The sequence below is a fragment of the Crocodylus siamensis genome, chromosome 8, assembly GCF_052110815.1.
Source record: "Crocodylus siamensis isolate JL-2025a chromosome 8, ASM5211081v1, whole genome shotgun sequence".
NCBI lineage: Eukaryota > Metazoa > Chordata > Crocodylia > Crocodylidae > Crocodylus > Crocodylus siamensis.
Window position 1 is genome coordinate 8,162,898 of NC_143402.1, and position 16,419 is coordinate 8,179,316.

The window sequence follows — 16,419 nt, forward strand, 5'->3', positions numbered from 1 at the left end:
AGGTGCCAGAGGTGTAGCTGTGGGAGTGAGACCCTGCCCCATGTCCCGTGCAGCTGCAAGCCCCATACAAGAATATGGCAACTGCATCACAGCGCTGTTCAGGACTGGGTGATGAAAGCCGTCTCAGTGTCAGTCAGGATAATAGCCGTGAACCATACCATCCCAGGTTGTCACAGCCAGCTGGTCTCAGACATTGTTGTAACAGATGAGGACAAACAAAGGATCCTGATGATTGATGTGACCATCCCCTTTGAGAACCAGTGGCAGGCTTTCACTGAAGCCTGGGAGCAAAAGCTGTTGTAATACAGGCCTCTGGCTGATACTCTAAGGGAGAGAAGATAGGATGTGATGCTGCAGGTGCTGATTGTTGGGTCACTTGAAGTCTGGGACCCAAACAACGGGAGCATCCTGCGAGCCTTTAGAGTACCCTGGCTGCTTAAAAACGGATGAGACACAAAACTGATGAGGCACCTCATGATATCCAGTACCACCCAATGGCCAAGAGACAAGTAAGCTGAGCATATCACTAGCCATCTAAATTATGAAAATACCCAACCAAGACCACCTACCAGAAGCAAAAGTGAAAGGATGAACTGACCACCCCTCCCAGCTGTTGCTCCACCCTACACATACCATAGATCCCAAAGACTGTTAATGTATTCTCCACCCCAGCAATTGTATACAAGATGCTAAAACCATTGTCTAAGAACATCTTACCACCTTACAACTCTGCACTCTTCAATTACCATGTGTAGGGTCTTACCTCTTCTATTCAAAGCATGGCATTGGGGCTTCTTAACCCCTCTAACCCCTTTAGGCTGTGTCAACATACACCAAGTGTGGACTCATATAGCTACCATGCACGGGGTTTTATATGCTCTTTCAGCTCTACAAAACCATGTCAATAATCATATTTCTCAACATTTTCTAATAAAGTTTTAAAGTCCCACTTCTGCCTTCATGTACATTTCCACTGAAGTCAATGGAAAATAACTGTGCATGGCTGACAGCAACACCATAGGTAACATGCAAATAGATTTTGCTTTGGAGTGTTTAAAATTAGTATTTTTTCACACTCAGCATTTGAAAATACAAATAGTTTCTGTTTTAGCATTGTAAGAAGAGTAGGACAATGGAATGAGCTGCCTAGGGAATTTCCTTCATTGGAGTCTTTGAAAAAGAGGCTAAATAGACATCCATCAAATGTTTTAGGATCAGCAAATCATGCATTTGCACAGAGGGGGGTGGAAAAATGGTCCCCTCCTGCCCTATTGTTATTTCCAGAACCAATAATGTCCTATCAATATCTAACTACCCAAAATTGTGATTACAAAAACATTTGTACCTACAAATCAAGTGGTAGGGCATATAGGATGTAGCTATGTTGGTCTAAGGACATAGGCAGACAAGGTTCCTCGGGTAAATCCGGTATCTTTTCTTAGACCAACCAAAATAGTTGAGAAAATTCTTCTTTGTGAGCTTTTGGGAACAAGTGCCCTTCTTCAGGCTTCAAGTGGTGGGGCATCTACAAAGGGTCACTTAACTGCACGTTATTACAGGCACAACATTACAAAAAGCCGCATAGACGCCGTATAGGAAAAGTCCCCCTAAAACTGTACCTTGCAGACTCTTTTTGACTGGAGCTCTAATGGTGAAACAACAAATGTTCAGTCTGAATACCTAGGCGCCTTCAATTTGGGAGTGTTTAATTGTCAACAAGGGAAGATATCCAGGCTCTTAATTCATCAGCATCTGTCCTTATAAAATTGTATTGAGAAGGAGCAATGAGTAGCCTGATGAAAGCTTTAATTTACTCGTGACTTATTGTTTCCACAAGGAGTTGTTGTAGATCAATTTGAGAACAATTACTAGGTGAATAAAAAGTGAGAGAGAAAAAAAATCAAACACAGCTTTAGGATATAAGTAAAAAACCGGTAATATAAAATCAATCAAAATATTTATTTTGCTGCTGAATCCAAAGTATTACTGACAAGCAAGGGCTGTATTTTTAAGCACCACTGCTGTTTAGGTTTTCCCAGAATATATAACTGAACATGTCTTATGGCCATCTTGTTTTCATGTAGTATTTCATCCTCTGGCTTTGTGGGGGAACTTTATGCCAAGAGAAGTCACTGGAGACTGAGTGACAGATCAGGTTGTTGTCCCACATTCCCTTTCTACTAAATCACAGTTTTCTTTAGATGGAAGGTGGCTATTGTGAAGCTGTCAAACTGAGGAAAGTTAAATGGGCTGAAGTGAAGGCTCGTGTTAACAATAGCAGCTATCTCTGTCAAATGAAAGCTCAGCAGACAGTTACAAGGCAATTCGGCACTGATGGGTGGTCGATTAAAAACAACAAAAGGCAAGATGAATGAAAGGGGAAAATCCCTATTACTTTGTGGTAGGAGCAAGGGGAAAACCAAACCCCCACCCCAAAAAAACCCCACCCAGCCCCATCACGGGTTGAAGAGGCTTGTAGTTAGCGTGACCTTCATAATCTTGGATATGGCACAATACAGCTGACAAGATTATTTTCCCTTGAAGCAGCACCGCGGTGTTTTCATTGGCAATAATCTAGAAGAATAAAACGAATGCAGAGTTCAAGGCAATTGAAGGATTCTTGATTCTGATAACACCTGGGAACAGAGTGCCACCAGAAAAAATAGTGAGGCTTTCCTCTTTAAAAAAAAAATATATGACTTGATCATTTTTACAGTGTCATATCTCAGATTTTGAAGGTTACACTATAGACAACCAGAAGAGGATTAGAGGGAAATTATCTCTGAGCTCAAGGGAGTGCCAATTTAAGTTGGATCTGAGATATAACATTTGCATTACCTTAGGAGATGAAAGGTAGCATTGTGCCCTGATAGCTACCCAACTACCTAACCATATGTATCGACTGGATTAGTCTGAAGATTAATAGCCTATACACTAAATGCAGTGTGGATCGTGCAATGTACCTTCAATGGGACTGATCCCGCTGAATTTAATGTCAAAACTCAGTGGGAGCAAGACTAGTCTCGTGGTTCATACATTGAACTTAAGTTAAATATATGCTCTTTGTTCAACCGAAGGCAATTTTTTTTGAATGATTGGGTTTTCAACTGCAGGTGTGTAGGTGGGGGAGATGTCAAAGTTATGTAAAATAATGAATGTTATAAAGAAGCTAGGTCAGACGCTTCTATCTACCTTGGCTAGGACTTTCAAAGGAATGAGATATTTGGAGCCTAGTTGCAATCCAATAAGAAGCAAGTGCCTAACCCCCTTAGGCTCCCAGTCCCTTTCTCCAAGACAAATACAAGACGACTTTCAATGAAAAGGAGAAGTTGGAAATTTAAATGGAAAAAGAGAAACGCCCAGCTAGGACAAATAGAGGCAAAAAGTTTAGGAGGATTCAGAAAAAAGATTGGAGATTTACATGGATGTGCAGAAGGATTAGAGTAAGGATTAGAGCTAAAACAAAGGCAAGAAAGAAATCATTTTGGAAGGGAAACAAACACTTGTACTTCAAGACGTATGCCAACCCCCAACTAATGGGGGTGAGAAAGAACCATTCCTTATTAACAAGAAATGAACAACCTACTGCAGGGTTTCTTGTACCTTCCTCTGAGACAAAACCTTTGTTTCAATGCAACGCCAATATAAGATGGCAATATAAGTTCCTAAACATTAACTGTGTAATTTCATGATTTCAAGCCTAATTAATAATAGTATTCACCTATACCCTGCCATTATTCTAATTGTTCATTTTCCATTAGCACATAGGTGCCTTAGTCACGGACCAAGACTGTACTGTGTCAGATCCTGTGTACATGGAAAACAAAAAAATATTGTAACTTAGGTATAAGACCTTACACACATACAAGGGGAGGGTACCAGGAAACAATGAGGCAATACCATGGCAGATTCTTTCATCCAAGTGTATGTATCATTTGATTGTAGCGTTTTTCTGCACTTTTTCAGGCCTTGTGTTTTTGATCAGGTAGCTAAATTGATTTCAGCGCATGGCGAAACCAGTCTTACAGAATTATTTCCTGTCTCATAAAGGGCGGACAGGCTGGCACTTAACATGTTTGGGAATGGTTGGGGGCAAAGCCGTAAAACAGGAAGTCAATGACGATCTTTTGAGGATCATAGAAATTACAGTATAGGTCATGCTCCCACTGGGATCAAAACCATGGTTATGTCTTGCAGGATTAGTTATGAATAATTTAGGCAGCAACAGAGCTTACACACATCTTTGTTGTAACCTTTTAAACTAATAGCCAAAGATGCCGCTCCTGACTCCTCCTTGCTTTCGCTTCCTTGACGTTTCGTATCCCGTTGGAGAGGGTTCTGCTAAAAACAATTTAGCTTTTAATGCAGGAGTCACCTCAGGCTTCTTAAGGAACATTTAGAACAGAGGCTGTTTGTGAGTGCGATTGTGTGTGTAGGGAAACGTTGAATTTTTCAGAGTTGTCCCATAGGAAGAGAGAGAGAAAATAATTTGCCATTATGAATTTCAGGTCAAAATGTGGTTTTACCATGTGCTATAATTTCGAAGGTAAACAAGCTTTCAGCAAAGCTAACTATATCAGGAGACTTGTTTAACATGCACAGAAGGCACTGTTAAATTATTTCAGTGCCATAATTCAAAATGCTGAGGAAAATTCTCCTGTATTACAGCCAGTGTAAGATTGGGTCTGTAGCCAAGTACATCAACATAAATGTTGAACTGTCTGGGGAAATACAAGCCTCATACTGTTACTTAGGGGAAAATGTGCGCAGACATGGTGGAGCCCCTTATGAAACAATCCTCATTTTGTTAAACAATAGGATCAAATTTTCAATCAGGTTATCAAGCATATTGCAGCCTTAGAGCTTGCCAAACAAAGTGAAGTACCAGTATGAAGGCTGATATATTTTTACAGAATTAATGATGTATGAAACATGGAAGTGGAAACAGATACATTTTCATTTTATCCTCTGATTTTTTTTCTTTTTTTTTCTTTTTTACATTATGAGTGAAAGGAAATGCTTGGAAGTATTTGCAATTATTCCTATCTGTTTATCTCAGAGTAATTACAAGAGCAAACAGTGTCGTGCCTTGCGTTTGGATGCCAGCCTGAAAACAATTGCCCGAGTGAGCAAGGGCTTCTTGAGTGAGCAAGTGTTTTCAAGATCAGTCCTGGCGCTTGTTTTCCACTGTGCATATGTGATACATTATGAATAATCCAGCTATGGAAATCATTTAAATATTTTATTCCTCTATTCTTTTTAGTTATATGGATTGTGTGTGGTCTCACTATGTGTATGTGCGCGTACGTATTAGTCCTCTTTTACACTTAAAAATGTGACCCATGGCGTGCCTGCTTAAACAGGAAAGGTTGCACTGTCATAATGAAGATCTGCTTATCTACACAAAGATAATGTGCTGATCTAGTGGCGTTTGTGCTGGTCTCTGGATGGATGGGCCTTTCTTTCTTGCCTTTTGTTTTAGGTCTTATCCTTACTCGAATCTTTCTGCACATGCATGCAGCTGGGACCCTCTTTCCACTGGGTTTCTGCCAGAGTGCAAAAGTTTTCCTAATAAAGGTACACAATTCCCCAGGCAGGCTGAACACCTGAGTCACTTCTCATCCCCTGCCGCACCCACTCGCCCAATTCCCAGCATGCTGGTCCCCTTAACGGGAGTCCCGTTGAAGAGCCGCTCTTAGCAATCTGCTGTGGAATAGCACCTCCCATTTGAATTTCCTTTTTGAATACATTGTTGGCTGTAATATTATTTGAAAACCCAGCCTGGGACGTGAATGCTAGTGCTTGTAGACAAACACCCGCAGGGAAGCTGTAAGCCCCTTCCCTGCAGCCCTACACTTGCCTCCGAAGTGAAATGTTGCTTCATCATCTCACCTTTTCACTGAGAAAGACCTCGCCTGAGCAGCCTGTATCGAACACCTTAAGCCTCTCCCCTGGACAGGCAATGGTTGCTTATGTAGCTTTATGGAGTGGTTGTCCATTAGCACTGAAATGAAGCATCCAGACCTCTTTATTGGGTTACAGGACAGCTCGTCCCCAACAATTCATTGTGGAGGACAAATTGTCCCCGGTGATTCAGCAACCCGGCAGCTTGAGATTGCTGTCAGAGAGTCTTTATTTATTTTCATACCTTTACTCATCATGAATTAGTTATGGTGCAATCACAGTGAATTATTTAAAATACAAGACTCTAAAAAGGCTCGAGTGTAAGCAGTATTTCTCAGGGAAACTAGTGAGATTTTCTTTGGATTTGATTTCTGCCAAGAACTTGTGCTTTCTGCGGGGTGATGGGGGAGTCTAGCAGGGTTGGGAGGCTTTTTCAGTATCTTTTGAACTTCTTCCTGAGTTGGTAAGATTGCATCGTGGTAGCAAGTCTATAATTCAAGTACCCTGTCTTTCAAATTTAAGTTGTTTCTTTTCTACCCAAAGGGAAGATTCTGCTTTTTCTCGGGAACAGAAGAGACCCCTCTCCACCTCCTCCTCCCTTCCCTTCACAGTTACACTGGCACAAGGGCATATCCCACATAAAAAGATATGTATGTATTTGGTTTTCTATGGGTACTTTTCTTTTTATAAGCCTTCCCCACTCTTGTTCTCTCTCTTTTCCACTTTTCACCTTCCTTTTTATGAAGACTTTTTATCTCTTCCCTTTCTGCTGGCTTTTTTGTCACAGCGTGCCTGAGCTGAGCGTGACCCTAATATCATCCAAGTTTGCCTTAAAATTACAAAACACTGAGCTCAGTGGCTCAGTGATATTAGGGAGGAATGAGTTTGCTTTCCCTGCTTAAGTGACAAAGGCTCAACAAAAAGTTCACTAGCAGGGAGCACGCGTGACACAAGAGTGCTATGAACTCACTTCAGGTGCTGCCTCCGTACCGATGGAAGAAAAGTTGAGCGCTGTCCTTCGGGAGAACTGTTTTCTTCTCCTTCCATCTCCTGGGAACAAGCGTGTCGTGGCCATGAACTCCATTTGAAGGACTCATAGAGGGAAGGCGAGTATACAGAGTGCATCTGTTAGTTGTGGTCAAGGGCCACGTACAGGCATTACACGTCTACCAGTATAAGTGATTGGAAACCAGTCTATACCCGTAACAGAACAGAAGTTCAGCAACACATGGACTGGTTTAAAAATGGCAGAACCCGATCTAAGATTTGCCCCCTCCCACCACTAACGGGTGAAGATTTGCCCCCTCCCACCACTAACGGGTGAAGATTTGCCCCCTCCCACCACTAAAGGGTCCTCTTTGCTACTGATCTAAACTGCGCCACTTACGGAAAACTGCAGCTTTTTTAATGTCTTTACCCAGCCAAAGGGTTATCTTGTGTTGCAACTAAAAAGAGTTTGAAGAAGGAAAGTAGTTTTGTGAACTGGGGTCAGATTGCCAGTTCTTGGGTTGCTGGGGTGAGCCATCGCCTAGCCACTGCCAGGCATTTACTTGACAACCTGGGCTCTGCAACCACGGCCAGGATGTTCCCTTGGACATGCATCGTTGAGTGTTCACACTGTACCCTGACCATAGTAGAGGCATTTGTACTCTGACAATATTCGAGGCATGTAGAGTCTGTTTATACTTTCTGCTTTATGGCAGGTGCAACATAAACTAACATGTCTGAGCTTGGGTAGGATGGGGCCAGGGGATGGATACTGACCCCAACATCTCCCACCTTTACTAACAAGGCAGTGCAGCTCCGTAGTTTGGAGCTGACAGTGGTCTCCTCTGCAGCCGTGTCCCATACTGCCAGGTAGATTTCTGCCCCTATTTAAGATGGATACGATACATTTCACCCTGTGTCTCCTTTCTACAGTGCTGTAGATTGGATGAGAGCGGGTGATATAGGAACTCGATGCTGTTTTTCTTATTAATACTGAAGAGCCTAAGTCTTTCTCTGCTACATTTAACATTTCTAAATGTCATAAACAGTGTTTTAAAATTAGTTGCAAATGGCAGAAACCTTTTTGCATTCCCTCTAAGAAGAGTTCAGACTTGCAAGAAATGTGTCAGTCTAAAAGATATTAATGAATGCGCAGAAGCTGCTTCCATTCCAAACCAGGTTACTGAAGCTTAAAATTTAGCAGACACAACTCATTTCCAATATACAGAAACAAAAGAACCCGGCTCTTCAGATATGAGATTAGTCGATCTAAGGGGAAAACAGCACACACAGGGAGATTTGTGAATGTCATGTTGGTGCTGACAGCTCATCAAACAGCTCCTTGAAGGACTCACTTTGTTACCAGATTAAAAATGGAATAAAATACAAGATAAAAGAATATAATCAATGAATAAAATTAATATACTTCTATGCATGCTACGGAGCATTGGATAGACGAGCCTGTCTTACTTTATTTGTTCTCCATAGAGCTACTCATTTTAATATCTTTTCTGGGGTGTTGTTTGTTTGTTTTTTAATGTCACCTTAGAAAGTTTCTATGGAATTATCGATCGTTTTTAACTGAGTGCTAAGTTTCCAAAGCCTTTGTGGGTAAATATGCCAACAGAAGGCCTGTTTACCAGACTACAGACTGATGCTCTGGTGAGGGGAGAGATTTAATCAAATAAGGCTGCAGTTAGGAGGTATTTTTAATTAAGAAAACAGTGGAGATGAGCACCTGTCACAAACTACATTCTGGAGTGCGTACTGCCTTTGACAGGTAGTGTCTGCCAGAATGATAGCAGTGGACGTTATGAATCAAGGTGCATAGAGGTATGTAGAAACATTGTGCACTGGAGAAACTTGCCCTATTTAGCTGAGCTAGAGCTGACACCACCTGGGAGCAAACTGCGATCCTTCCTGCTCCCTGGACAGGTGCAATTCCAAAATTGACCCTAATCACTTGTAAGCTCAATTTTATCAGAGCCCTACACAAACACGGTGTTCTCGTTTTTATTACTATAAACTGTTGACATCATCATGCCCAGTCAGAAACCCGAGATTTTTTGGGGGGGGCGGGTGGAGCTTTTAATCCCACATCATAACTTTCCTTCACTCTTCTTTGGATTTTTCTTTGTACGCGCCGCCTTTCTTTTTGTTGTCTTGTCGGTGTTTCATATTTGGGCCAGTCCAGAGGGGTGCAGCGGTGCAGACACTGTGGTTGTCACTGCTGTCCCCGGCTGGCCCGGGCATGGGGGACACCGGAGCTGCTCCTGCTTTAGTTCAGCCACGGGCTGCAGAGAGCAGCTGGGCGGGGAGCAAAGCTCTTCTGGGGACTCAGGCAAGTTCATCCTTCCAGCACCTGCTCTCCTGGCCAGCGGGCGAGGGGGATGAGAGGTGCAGGCGTGGGGGGTGGCGAGGGGTGGGAGCTGGAAGGAACCCGGCACCCCCACAGCCATCACGCCTGAGTTCAAGTTGGGCAGGAGCGGCTTTGGGTCTCCTCTCATACCCCGGGTCAGCCTGGAGCGGCGGTGGCAGCAGCAAGTTCGTCCCTCCCGCCCTTCGTGCACTGCTTAGCTGCCGCAGCCAGCCGAGGGTTTCCAACCATGCCTTGCTCCGTGGATGACAGGCGATGGGTTGCAACCCCACTTTAGGATCAGCCCATGAGCCCAGCCAGACTCACGGGTGGGTGCTGGCACAGGTTTCCATTTAGAGATGCTTGCTTGGAAGCTTTGGGATCGTGTTCAGGCTCTTTGGAGACGAGCTTGGAAATGAGATCGTATTCTCTAATATGGTTGAAAGCCAGGAGCGTAAAGCACGCAGGTAAAAACGTGTCATCGGCTTCTCCTTTCCCCTTCGCTGAGCTCTCATGCCGGTCTCTTGCTTCCCCTCCAGGTTTAATGAAAAACAAAACGCCGGTCAACAAAGCAGCAGTTCTAACGCACTTAGCCGCAACTTAATATTTTAGTTGCCTTGAAGAGCTTTTTCTACATGGAGATTAATGGATGGCTAGATAAAGGGAATTCTTCTACTGAAAGAATTCATTCTGCTTAATCCTTTTGAAATTAGGAGATGATATGGGGAGATGAGTAATGAAGTGCACTCTCTGATTGTGAGGTACCTAATAGATAACCACAGGGGTTACTTCTGTCTCACCAGCTGTAATTACACTAATTACTGATATGGTGCCAGAAACACTAAGGCAGACTGAGTGTGACAAAACAAAATGGAGTGTTTCATAGCAAGTCATATTTCTCCATCAGCTGGCCTAGGGGGAGGCTGACCATGTTCGAGGGCTAATGTGTTCGATCTCCTGCGGGAGGGAAGAGGCCAACTTGCCCTGCTGCTTGTATCATTTCCTTTTGGCTACTATACCAGGCGTCACGGCAGTTACTCAATGGGGGAGATACGTGACAGATTCTCCAGGCTGAAAGGTGGGGGCTTAACCCATTCCTAGCTCTTTTCTGGTGGGAGCAGTACCACTGAGGCCAATGAATTCGCTCCAGTGAGTCAAGGCTACTCACGTGAGTCAAGGTTTTCAAGCACAAGTCCGTGATCAATGGTGAGGACGTACAGGGAGAAAATAGCAGAGGTGGAGAAGGAAAAATTAATAAAATATCTTTAAATATGTATAAAACTGCTGAACAAGTGGCCATGAATATCAGGTTAAATGGTGCTTGTAAATTCCATTTAATCTTTGGAGATTTGGTTTTACCATAACTTTCAGAATATCTCAGAGGAAATATTTGAAAGATGACTTGCACATTTCAGCAGGAGAATGAATATGAAATTTCAAGATTTATGGAAGGGAAGTTTTAGAACAAAGATCCTGGTGGGGGTTTTATTTTTTCTTCTTTGGAAATACTCTACCATTTGTTTTCATTTCCCCAGCCTTTTTGTCCACTGTATTATGAACTTCTCTTGGGAAATCTATTGTTAGATGTTTTCACGCACACAATCCCCCCTCCTTGATAAATGATAAAATTGGGCTTCAATGTGTGCAACACCGTCTTGAAATTCATCTGAATTCTATTATTCAGTTTGTCATTTGCATGATAACTTGAGTTACCACTCTCTGAGAAGTATTATGTAATACAGAGAAATGCATCAGGAAAATGAAAAACAAGTTCAGCATAATGTCCTCAGGGTAAAAGCGGTTTAGATGATATTGAATTGATGGGCTCACTTCAGTGAAAGTTCAGAGGTGGAAGAGGCTGCATCTTCGCGCTAGTCAGTATTCAGCTGGACAGTGACCTCCCCAGCAATGTATTCCAGAAAACATTAAACCGTAGAGTTAACAAAGGCTTCATAACACATGGTTGTTATGTGCTACTTTTTTTTTTTTTTTTTTTTTTTTACCTTTAAAGACGTGGATTTGATTCTCGCCTGTTCAGGATTTAAGTCTTATTTAAACATCACAAGTGAAATTTGGTACGACATGCTGAGTTCTCTCTTTAATATTGAACGGGGCAACTAGACGCAGTAGTCTGGCCTGTGCCACCTGAATCTAAAACCCACAGCACTCCCATTTAAATCATCCATTTGTATCAGTGGAAGGAGAGCGCTGTTTTCTTTTAAAGACTTACAAGCCATTTGTATAGTACCTGTACCTGCCACTACTTTTCCAAATAAGCGTTTTCCTGTGCTTTTCATGTCACTGCATGCAATCTCTTTACCTTGTCTCTTCTGACATATTCAAACCCTAGATGTTACCCACTCTCAAGGGACAAGCCCAAGGGCATGGGGTCAAAAATGCGGTCTCCCAACTGGGTCTGCAAGCACATGTCTTGCAAAGTAAAAGTCTGTTGCAAGAATCCTGGATTCCTGCAGGTGGGGGCCAACTTTTTTTTGGCAGGCGTGCCAGCCTGATCCCCTTCCCCTGCCTGATCTGCTGCTCTGCATTCTGCTCGCAGCCCTGTGCTCTCTGCCTGATCTGCTGCTTTGCTCTCTGCTTCTTACCCTGTCTGCGCCCGTACTGCATGTCCCCTCACCGATCTGCCTTACGCCACACCCGAAGGCTACTCAAGCCACGTGTGGCACCAGTCCCACAGGTTGCCTACTCCTGTTCTAGGTCCTTTAGCGAGAACAAGAGCCTCGTATGTAGAAACTTCAGTAATACTAACGCACCAGTCACGCTTGGCATAGCATGTGTGTTATTTGCTTGATTCATACACATATGCTACCCCCCCAACCCGTGTTTGCCAACGTAAGGCTTCAATGAATGCACTTTTTGTACAGAGCTAACCTTCTATGCGGCCTAGTTAACCGATGCCTGGTTCTTCTTCCAGTTTCTACTCCATCTAAGTGAAGCTCAGGGCTATGGAGCTTGGAGATGAGGGTGAGTAAGGAGGACGTCCCCTAGAGCCTGATCTTGATAAACCTCCTGCTTGATAAAGATTTCTCACCATAACTGGAATTGTTTGCACTTTAAAAATAATATCCCCTAAACACAACTTTGTAGAAGCAGAGCATGGAGAACAACACACTGAAGTCCAGGAAGACTGGAAGGAAAAGCACAGTGAAGTCCGCAAAGTCCACTGAGGAGCTACATCTCATTTCCCTATAAAACATTTAGGCACTTCACTGATGAGTGTTGTAGAAAGCTAAAGAATAGACTAAATGGCATAGGTCCCAGTTCAAAACCTATGGAAGGGAATGAAAAGACTTCCATTGATTTCTTTGGGATTTGGAGCAAGTCCAAGATTGGATAAATAAATAGCGTTTTTGGCTTGCCAACTATGATAATATCCTTTTGGGGAATTCTGAAGCTCCTAGTAAAATAATGTATAGAATTACTGAAAGTGAGGTACCTGATGCTTATGCTGTTCTGTGGATACAAATTATTTCACCTCTTCCAATCAAACACTCATTTGCTCATTTGCAAGGTCTCAAACTGACAAGTGTGATGTATGGAAAGCATTTATTGAAGTAAAAGAGATGTTTACAATGGGGATGCCTTAGGATCAGCTCTCCCGCTGTACTCATCCAAGTTCAATGACAGCGTAGAGGTCTTGGATTGAGTCACTGTCCATGTTCCATGATAGGTTTTATTTTCTTTCTTGCACATCAGCGGCCTGTTATTTCATGGCTTCCACGAATGTTGAAAACAGTTTGTTCCTTTCTACCTGAGCATGTAAAAACTGTTGGAATGTGGTAAAGTGACTCTGTAAGTCATACATTTACAACGGGTGCTGGATGCAGAAGGGACTGTGGTTTGGAACATGACCCCCTGTTGAAAGAAGTTGAAGACTGGTGGGACTCCGAAAATATTTTGACAACATCTGCCACTAAAAGCATAGAGCAGAAAGGTTGTTCTGTTTGGCAAGGCTGCTATTTTGTTAGCACACACTTATTTCTCATTCAGGCTGAAAAATGCATGGAATATGGGAGCGTGGGGGGCGGAAATCCACAAAGTTTTGGTCTGCCTTACCGAACCTAAATCATAACCCTTCCAAAACTATGTTGAGTTCAGTTCACTTTCAGTCCCTAACGTTAAGCTTCTAGGCATTCACACAAGCAGCGGGGGTGAACCTTCTCGGCAGGTCTCCTATGACTGACACCTTCTCCCTGCGTGCCACTCCGATTCCCTTTTCTCAGCCTGCTCTGCTGCTCTGCTCCCTGCCCCACATTCTCTGCCCCTCTGCTGCTCTGCTTTCTGCTTCCTGCCCCGTCTTTCACCCTGCTCCCTCCTGGATGCGCCATATGCCCCACACGAGCTGTCCATACCACTTGTGCAGGTTGCCCACCCCGACCTAAAGCTTGGTGCAGGTCGATGCCTCTGATAACATTAAATGTGTATATGTGTGGTCCTCACAAACTCATGCTTCCAAAACCTTTGTTGTATCCCTTTGTCTGTCTAGTTTTCTGACATACAAACAGTCCAGCTGGGAACAAATTTATCCCTGGAATCAGCAGGTGTCCTGGGCAGTCAGAGAATTGCACCTCTCGATACCATGGGTAAAAGCATCCCTTTGTCACCACATAACAATTCTGCAGGAAATTCACATTCCAAATTATAAACCCCTGAAAAAGAATAATGAATATGCTGACACGGTCGTAACTGTTGCAGTATAAATGGCGTGGCTCTAATAATGAAATCAAAAATCCTTCTTAATCCCACTCTTTCCCTAAAGTGGTGTTATGCATTAGGCATGGATGAAAAGACAAACACGTACATGTATATTCAATAATAATGTCGGCTAGGTCAGAGACGAATAGGAAATGAAATGAATTCATAACACCTCCAGAGATGGCTCTCTGATACAGGCAGTTTTCTTTTTGATTTACCCTCATTGACTGTGTTCATTGTAACTTTAATACATCTACCAAATTGTCCTTTATTAACTGCTGCCCTGATATTACTAACAAATTCGAGCTGCAATCTCCAGTCATGTGTTCTCGAGGTTAACAGCTGCACAGCACAGTGCTGTATAGATCATATGCATATTTACAGGGATCTCACATTCAAGAGGACCTAATTTCATGTTCAAACCATACAGACGGTGCTTGAAAGTGCTGCAGACACAGAGCTCTTCTGTGTCAGGGCTTTGAGGGTACAGTGCATTACTTCTCTAGGCATGATGATAGTGAAACAATTACCTTGGATTAAGGTGGCTGGCAATCTTGAAAAGTCCTTATTGGGCTTTGAGTGTGATCAGATGCCACCTGCTTATAAATGAGAGTTAATAGAAACATTAAATGTGCAAGCCACCATGACCCGTATCTCCAGAATATTAAGCACATTTAAAAATAGCTGAAGACCATCTAAGTCCTTTGCTTTCTGTAAAAATATTACCCTTTCTAACCAGCATCCTCCGGGAGCAAGTTATCTGAACTCTTGAACGTTCCACTTTCATTTGTGCCTACTGTATATTTTTTAATTTTTTCCCTCACTTCTCCCTCTACTGTATATTTATTGTTGGTGCGTTATTCGGTTTCTCTAATTATTCCATCTGCCACTTAAGGGTGATGCGTTTTACAGGCTGTGTAGTTTAGTTGTTTAACCTTTGAGTGGGGTAACTGAATATGATGACGTATTCCTCATTTAGCACAACAGACTGAAAAGAATTATGTACTCCAAGTGATAAACTTGGAACTGCTGAAGAAGGACCAAAATCCAATTTTTTTCTTCTCTCCAGTCTTCTAAACATCTATTAGTCTTATGAAAGGAACTCATAAATCCTGAAAATTTAGTTTATCTGTAACCAGCTCCAACAGTTGTCCTTCCTACTAATCATATTTTATATCTATTTTATACTTCTCAATATTCAATAAACATGCCTTGTGCTTACTGCACTTGTTATAAAGTGTATGCTGTAGACACTTTCTAAAAACCATTATTAATCGACCACTTTATACGATGGCTTGGGTAGTGTCGTAGAGGAACTCATTTATCTTTTTATGCTTGCTTCTTTGTTCTTTCCATTTGTCTAATATGGAGTTTCCTTTTTTCTTTTGGTTCATTTCTATCACAATATGTCAAGAAGGGATTTAATATGTAACAAAATGGAAAAAAAAAAACCCTGCAATGGCTAGAAAGAAAAAAACCCTTCAGGCTTAATTCATGAAAAGATCACTTGTATTATTTCTTCTTAGATCTGTGCTTTTTTTTTTAATAATATGGACTGCATTATCTAGAAGTGCTTCTTTAAAGAGACAGATATTTTACATATTAAAGTGAGATGTCAGTTTAAAGGAGGAGTTTAGGCCTGAATTAAAGTTAAAAACGATGTGGCCTCATATGAGGCTGGTCTGACTTTGTCTGCAAAGTATATAATGAACCTTGCTGATAACAGTTTAGGCTTTGGATAGATTAAGGTGCAGCAATAGGTTGTGAATGGCACAGCAAGTAATGCCACAGAGAAACAAATGAATGTGTCTGCTAGAGATAAACAACATAAAAAGTTCCCGTTCATCACCAAAACCCAGACCTCTAAAGATTAATATTTACTGGAGATTTCTTAGTTTTAGAAGACTTGGTCTTAGGTTTTATGGGTTCACATTTTACAGGGAAGCATCTGCCATATATCAAGAGGTTAATGACTAGTAGTTTCATGTCCAGATACTTTGTAACCACTGAGCTGCCCGACAACAGAGGTCACTAGAAGACTGATGTCTTACAAACCCGTTAAAGTTCTTCTTGCTCTTTCCCGGTTTCAGAGCACCAGCAGGGTTGGACCTGGCTGATATTTGACCACTGGGAATACTGTCCCCACTTTAGAATTCCTTAATACCAGTAGACTATCATGATTTACTGGTCAGCTTCAAACAAAAAAAGTACCATCCTTACAGAGCACATTGATTGTTACGGTTATTTAAAGACTAACAGTAAAAATTCATAGACTCCAGTCTCCATCAAAACAAAAAGGAATCAGTAATTGCAATTTGGGAGTCTCCTACGATGACTAAAGGAGAGAAAGGAAGCTTGTCAGTTTTAGTGGATGTCACAACAGCTCTCATATATACACAGTGTGTCTACACATGCATTTAAGCACGCCTACATTTAATATGCATTAGTTTAATGCTCAT

At 42.2% G+C, this 16,419-nt stretch overlaps 1 protein-coding gene across 5 annotated transcripts in view; it reads left to right on the forward strand.

The window, feature by feature from the left end:
• Positions 1-16,419, forward strand: part of AFF2 (ALF transcription elongation factor 2) — a 400,790-nt gene that overhangs the window by 277,604 nt on the left and 106,767 nt on the right. The gene's annotated exons all lie outside the window — the stretch shown is intronic.